This window comes from Lycium barbarum, chromosome 4 (genome assembly GCF_019175385.1).
Source record: "Lycium barbarum isolate Lr01 chromosome 4, ASM1917538v2, whole genome shotgun sequence".
NCBI lineage: Eukaryota > Viridiplantae > Streptophyta > Magnoliopsida > Solanales > Solanaceae > Lycium > Lycium barbarum.
In genome coordinates this window covers 54,489,802-54,497,405 of record NC_083340.1, presented here as the reverse complement: position 1 = coordinate 54,497,405, position 7,604 = coordinate 54,489,802, and positions in this window count along the sequence as shown.

Below are 7,604 nucleotides of genomic sequence, written 5' to 3'. Positions count from 1 at the left end.
ACCGTATTTATGCTTTGGCTGGACGCCAAGATCTTGAGTCTTCTCCTGATGTGGTCACAGGTATATTATCGGTATTCTCTCATGATGTATATGCTTTGATTGATCCGGGCTCCACATTGTCTTATGTTACTCCATATATTGCGGGTCGATTTATAATTGAGCCGGAGTCTATTAATCCTTTTGAGGTGTCTACGCCCGTTGGCGAATCGGTGATAGCTAGCCGAGTGTATAGAGATTGCGTAGTGGTGATATGTGACCGCCGTACAGTAGCTGATTTGCATGAACTAAAAATGGTAGATTTTGATGTTATTATGGGCATGGATTGGTTGGCTTCTTGCTACGCCAATGTTGATTGTAGAACGAAGATGGTTCGTTTCCAGTTCCCGGGCGAACCAGTCTTAGAATGGAAAGGGAATACGGCGTCACCAAAGGGTAGGTTTATTTCCTATCTAAAAGCGAGGAAGATGATCACTAAAGGGTGTATTTATCACCTAGTGCGAGTTCGAGATGTAGAAGTTGAGTCGCCGACTCTTCAATCAGTTCCGGTAGTGAACGAATTTCCGGATGTGTTCCCGGAAGAGCTTCCAGGCCTTCCTCCCGAGCGAGAGATAGATTTTGCGATTGATGTGTTGCCAGACACAAATCCCATATCTATTCCTCCCTATAGGATGGCACCCGCAGCGTTGAAAGAGTTGAAGGAGCAATTGAAAGACTTGCTTGAAAAAGGCTTCATTCGGCCTAGTTCATCCCCGTGGGGAGCACCCGTATTGTTCGTCCGGAAGAAGGATGGCTCCTTGAGAATGTGCATTGATTATCGGCAATTGAATAAAGTGACAATTAAGAACAAGTATCCCCTCCCGAGGATTGATGATTTATTTGATCAATTGCATGGTGCCAAATGGTTTTCAAAGATTGATTTGAGGTCCGGGTATCACCAAGTAAGAGTTAGGGAGAAAGATATCCCTAAGACAGCTTTCAGAACAAGATATGGCCATTTCGAGTTCCGAGTAATGTCGTTTGGGCTAACTAATGCACCGGCAGTGTTTATGGACTTAATGAACAATGTATTCAGGCCTTTTCTGGACCTATTCGTGATTGTATTCATCGACGATATCCTAGTGTACTCTAGATCCGAGGCTGAGCATGCGGAGCATTTGCGAACCGTCCTTGGAGTTCTTCGAGCTCGAGAGTTGTTTGCAAAATTCTCCAAATGTGAGTTTTGGTTGAACTCGGTATCATTCCTGGGCCATATTGTTGCAGCTGATGGTATTCGAGTGGATAGTCAAAAGATCGAGGCAGTGAAAACTTGGCCAAGGCCCACAACCCCTACAGAGGTTCGTAGCTTTTTGGGCTTAGCCGGGTATTACAGAAGATTTGTTGAGGGTTTCTCTTCTATTTCTGCACCGCTCACAAAGTTGACTCAGAAGTCAGCTAAGTTTCAATGGACAGATGCTTGTGAACGTAGTTTCCAAAAGTTGAAAGACAGATTGACTTCTACCCCAGTCTTGACACTTCCAGAGGGAGTGGAAGGATATGTTGTTTATTGTGATGCTTCAAGCGTCGGGCTAGGCTGTGTATTGATGCAAAATGGTAAGGTGATCGTGTATGCTTCTAGACAATTACGGAAACATGAACAGAATTATCCTACCCATGACTTAGAATTGGCCGCGGTGGTCCATGCTTTAAAGATATGGAGACATTACTTATATGGTGTCCACGTGGATATTTATACAGATCATAAGAGTCTCCAGTACATCTTCAAGCAGAAAGAGTTAAATTTGCGGCAACGACGATGGCTAGAGTTGCTAAAAGACTATGACGTCGAAATCCTGTACCACCCCGGAAAGGCAAATGTTGTGGCCGATGCTCTTAGCCGCAGGTCTATGGGAAGCTTATGCGATGTGCGACAAGAAAAGAGAGAAATGACCCGTGAGCTTCAGCAGCTAGCCAGCCTAGGGGTCCGAGTAGTGGACTCAGGTAGCAGCAGAGCTACCATTCAGAATTCGGCAGTTCCGTCGCTAGTAGCGGAAGTAAAAGAGCGGCAAGGTGAGGATTCCAGGCTAATGCAGTACAGAGATACGCTCGCTCAGAAAGAGGGGTCACCATTTGATATTTCGGGAGACGGAGCCCTCCGATGCCGAGGCAAGCTATGTGTCCCCGATGTGGCAGACTTACGCCACCAGATTTTGAGAGAGGCTCATTGTTCCCGTTACTCCGTTCACCCTGGAACGACGAAGATGTATCATGATCTTAAGTCTATATATTGGTGGAATGGGATGAAGGAAGATGTAGCGGAGTTTGTAGCCCAATGTTCCAATTTCCAACAAGTAAAAATAGAACACCAAAAGCCGGGTGGCTTATTGCAAGCTATAGAAATCCCAACTTGGAAGTGGGAAGTGATTAATATGGATTTCATTACAGGGCTACCTCGTTCTCGACGCAAGTATGATTCCATATGGGTGATTGTGGATAGACTCACTAAATCAGCTCATTTCTTACCGATCAGGACGACCTATGTGGCAGAAGATTATACAAGGCTTTATGTTAAAGAAATAGTGAGACTCCATGGTGTCCCAGTGTCTATTATCTCCGATAGAGGAACTCAGTTTACGGCCAAATTTTGGGAGTCCTTTCAAGGGGGTCTAGGGACCCAAGTGCGCCTTAGCACGGCATTTCACCCACAGACCGATGGGCAAGCTGAACGCACCATCCAGACTCTTGAAGATATGTTACGGGCATGCATGATAGATTTTGGGGGAAATTGGGATGACCATTTGCCACTCATTGAGTTTGCTTACAATAATAGTTATCACTCCAGCATCCTAATGGCACCATATGAAGCTTTATATGGGCGAAAGTGTAGATCCCCGATTGGGTGGTTTGAAACGGGAGAGGCCAAGTTAATGGGGCCCGATTTGGTCCAACAAGCCATAGAGAAAGTCAAGCTCATACGAGATCGGTTGTTGGCGGCTCAAAGTCGCCAAAAGTCTTATGCAGATAATCGTCGAAGGGACTTAGAGTTTCAAGTTAAGGATTGGGTGTTTTTGAAAGTGTCGCCGATGAAGGGCGTTATGAGATTTGGCAAAAAGGGGAAGCTTAGTCCCCGGTATATAGGGCCTTATGAAATTGTGCGAAAGATAGGCAAAGTGGCCTATGAATTAGACTTACCTCCAGACTTGGAGTCAGTTCACCCGGTTTTCCATGTCTCGATGCTTCGGAAGTGTGTTGGAGATCCTACGAGGGTCGTCCCAGTGAATGATATTCAAGTGACAGAAAAGTTAACTTATGATGAAATACCCATTGCCATATTAGATAGGCAAGTACGGAGGCTTAGAAACAAAGAAGTGGCCTCAGTTAAAGTTTTGTGGAAAAATAATAATCGAGAGGAAATGACATGGGAAGCGAAAGAAAATATGCAATCCAAGTACCCGCATTTATTTCAGCCCTTGGGAGAAGTCCAAGATGAGACGTCGAAATCATAAGGTATGGATGTTTTCCTTTTATGCTTATGGGTCGTGTGTGGCCAAAAATTTTCATGTTGTTATGATGTGGCCCTGTGTGGCATCGATATTATGGGTTGTTGTGACAGGTTGTTAGTGCCATGTTATAGGGGAAACTCTGGCGAAATTTTTATAAAGTCCCGGGTGTTCTCGACATTCGAGGACGAATGTTCTTAAGGGGGGGAGAATGTTACACCTCGGAAAAATCTTCCGTTGGTACGCAAGTGAATGAACTAGCGAAATACGAGTATCGGGTTAATGATGACTTAAGGGCATTTTGGGAAAGAGTTATAACGTCCCTTAGATTAGTATTGAAGTGTTAAACAAGTGTTAAGAAGGTTCCATGAGGATCGGAGATCAAACGAAGTGGCGAAACTAAGTTCAGTGACTGATGAGTTCTACGGCTCATTATACGGACCGTATAATGTTATACGGACCGTATAGTGGACCGTAAAACCATCACAGTGAAGGTTGGTTGCTGGTGGAATTTTACGGTCAGTTATACGGACCGTATAAAATTTATACGGACCGTATAACGAACCGTCAAATGGTCACAGTGAAAGGTTGCTCACTAGTAACGTTTTACGGTCAGTTATACGGACCGTAAAACTGTTTTACGGACCGTATAACGGACCGTCAAGTAGTCACAGTGAAGGGGTGCTGGGCAGACCCATTTCACGGTCTATTATACGGACCGTATAACTATTATACGGACCGTATAATGGACCGTATAATGGAACCCGGCAATTCGGTGATGATTTAATAAATAAAGACCAAGTTCATGAAAATCATTTCCACATTTCCTCTCTCTCTCTAAAACATCTCTCTACAACTTTTGTACAAGTTTTCAAGGGTATTAATCCATCAACCACATTAAACAAGTAAATCCAAGGTAGAAACCCATCAAGGATCATCTAAAGTCAAGAAACCCAAATGGAGAAAGACTAGGGTTTTACTCAAAGTGGAGTATTATCAACAAAAGCTTGTCCCTACAACTTCTAAGGTAAGATTCATGATTTTTATATGATGTTTACGGTATGGGAGAATTAAAATGCATGGATTGTAGAAAACATGGTCCACTAGGACATGAATGATGAATAGTGACGTTTTTGAGACATAGTTTGAATTGAATCATGATTGTTGTTGTATTGTGATATGAGTGTGTTATAAATGACGTTAAGATCATGAAATAAACATTGTATATGGATGAACGAAGTTGGGTGTTGTGACCCTAAATAGGGACAAATGGAAGTGAATTGAGAATGTGGATAATGTAGATGATTAATGGCCATGGAAATGATATTATAAATGTGTTGTTGACGTTTGGGGTTGAATTATGATATGGACAAATGTTGTATAGATAAAGGAGATGCGGTCCAATTTTCTCTAGTTCTAGCCATGTGCACTAGTTATCGATACTAATGATAGTATGGCCTTAATGAAGGTAAAAACGTGAGCATCGAAGGAGTACGTGCAAGTGTAGAATAATTCGACAAAGAGGTATGTAAGGCTAACCCTTCTTTCATAAGGCATGGTTCTTTGGCCAAACTCCTAATCCCTCTATATGAGCATGTTGACTACAAATGTTTCACATTCCGAGCTCATAAGCTCACTATCCTTGATTGGTACTACGAATGCGCTACGCACCTCAGGTGACGAGTAGGACTACGATATAGAAGTAACAATAACGATAATGATAGTAATGATGATTGTGATAATAATGATGCTAAGAGTGCCTACGGGCTGTTATGCTCATACGTGCCCCTGAAGGGCTATAATGAAACCCCGAGCTTATAACGCCGGGTAGAATATATGGGTATGAATATGTATAGAATATGTATACGATTTCGAAACGCGCGCACACATCTACAGATGGTACGGATAACCCTGAAGCCTTGGTAGGGCCAGGTATGAGTAACATTGAGCCTTGGTTGGCCAAGTATGTATATGAAATACTGATCCAATGAGGTCGGGTACGCTATGTAAATGCCACGTATACGAAATGATTATGTATGTATATATATTATGTAAACGAATGTGATGAGACTATGTATAAGAATACGAATGACGATGTGAGTAAGTAAGCGACATGATGATGATGATATTATTGTCTCCCCTCCTATGCTATTCCATATATTGTTCATTATGTTGTATATCAATGTTAATCATGCTTTACATACTCAGTACATTCTTCGTACTGACGTCCTTTTGTTTGTGGACGCTGCGTCATGCCCGCAGGTGCACAGGGAGACAGACTTGACCCATAGCTGCCTATTTGAAGATTTCATAGAGAGCTCCATTTCCTTCGGAGCCATATCTTTTGGGTACTCATTCTTTTGTGTATATAACTATGGGCATAGCGGGGTCCTGTCCCGCTCATGATATGTCATACTCTTAGAGGCTCGTAGTCATGTGTATGTGGGTAGAGATGTTTGGCCATGTCGGCCTATGTTTTGTATATCTTTTGTTGGCCTCGTCGGCCTTGTATATTTGACATGGCATAGATGCCCATGATATGTTAATTGATGATGATCGTCCAATGGGACTAGCTTGATTAATGATTTAAAATGCATGAAATGAATTATGGTTCACCTAGATGTTATGATATGCATGATAACGGGGTGCCCGGGTGGGGTAGCACCGGGTGCTCGTCGTGGCCCCCTAGTCGGGTCGTGACAGCCACATAATTATACATGCATTTCCATTGATTCGTCAACTAGTCCCATATGGACAACCGCACATTTATATTATCATAGGCATTTATGCTACATCAATATACATAGGCCAACGTGGCCGACAAAATGATATACAAAACATAGGCCGACAAGGCCAAACACATCTACCCACACACACACACACGTCTACGAGCCTCTAAGAGTATAACATATCACATTAGCGGGACAGGACCCCGCTATGCCCATAATTATATACACAAAAGAATGAGTACCCAAAAGATATGGCTCCGAAGGAAATGGAGCTCTCTATGAAATCTCCGAATAGGCAGCTAAGGATCAAATCTGTCTCCCTGCGCACCTGCGGGCATGACGCAGCGTCCACAAATAAAAGGACGTCAGTACGAAGAATGTACTGAGTATGTAAAGCATGATCAACATCGATATAGAAGCATAATAGATATCATATGAAGATAGCATAGGAGGGGAGACAGTAATATCATCATCATGTCGCTTACTTGCATACATCGTCGTTCGTATCCCATAGTAATACTCGTACCATACTTGTGCTCATATTCGTATACATGTCCTTATCCGTATTCCTATACATAGTCTTTTCACATTCATATTCATATTATATACATAGTCATTTCATATACATAGCATTTACATAGCATACCCGACCTCATGGGATCGGTGTCTTATACATACTTGGCCAACCAAGGCTCAAGGTCATACATACCTGGCCCTACCAAGGCATCAGGGTTATCCGTACCCTCTGCAGAGGTGTGCGCGCGTTTCGTAATCGCATACATACTTTATACATAGTCATATACATATAGTCTTACCCGGCATCATAAGCTCGGGGTCTTATTATAGCCCTTCATAGGCACACATACACATATATCGTAGCTCGTAAGCATCTCTAGTCTCATTTTACTCTCATCATCATTTCTATCCTCATCATTATCGTTACATTTACATTATAGACTTACTCGTCATACGAGGAATGTAGTATAAGCATAGTAGATATCAAGGGTCGTGAGCTTATGAGCTCGGAATGTCAACCATGTGAAGACAACATACTCATATAGAGGAATTTAGGAATTTGGCCAAGAACCATGCCTTATGAAAGAAGGGTTAGCCTTACATACCTTTCCGTCGAACTATTCTATGCTTGCACGTTCCCTTCCAATGCTAGCGTTTATACCTTCATTAATATCATAACAATGGCCATTAGTCATTCACATTATCTAGAAGTCCTCAATTTGCCTCTAATTCACCCACATTCATGATCATAACTCAATTCAAACTATTTCTCAAAATGTCACTATTCATCATTCATGACCTAGTTGACCACATTTTAGACAATCCATGTATTGTAATTCTCCAATACCTCAAACATCTTGTAAAAATCATGAATCTTACCTTA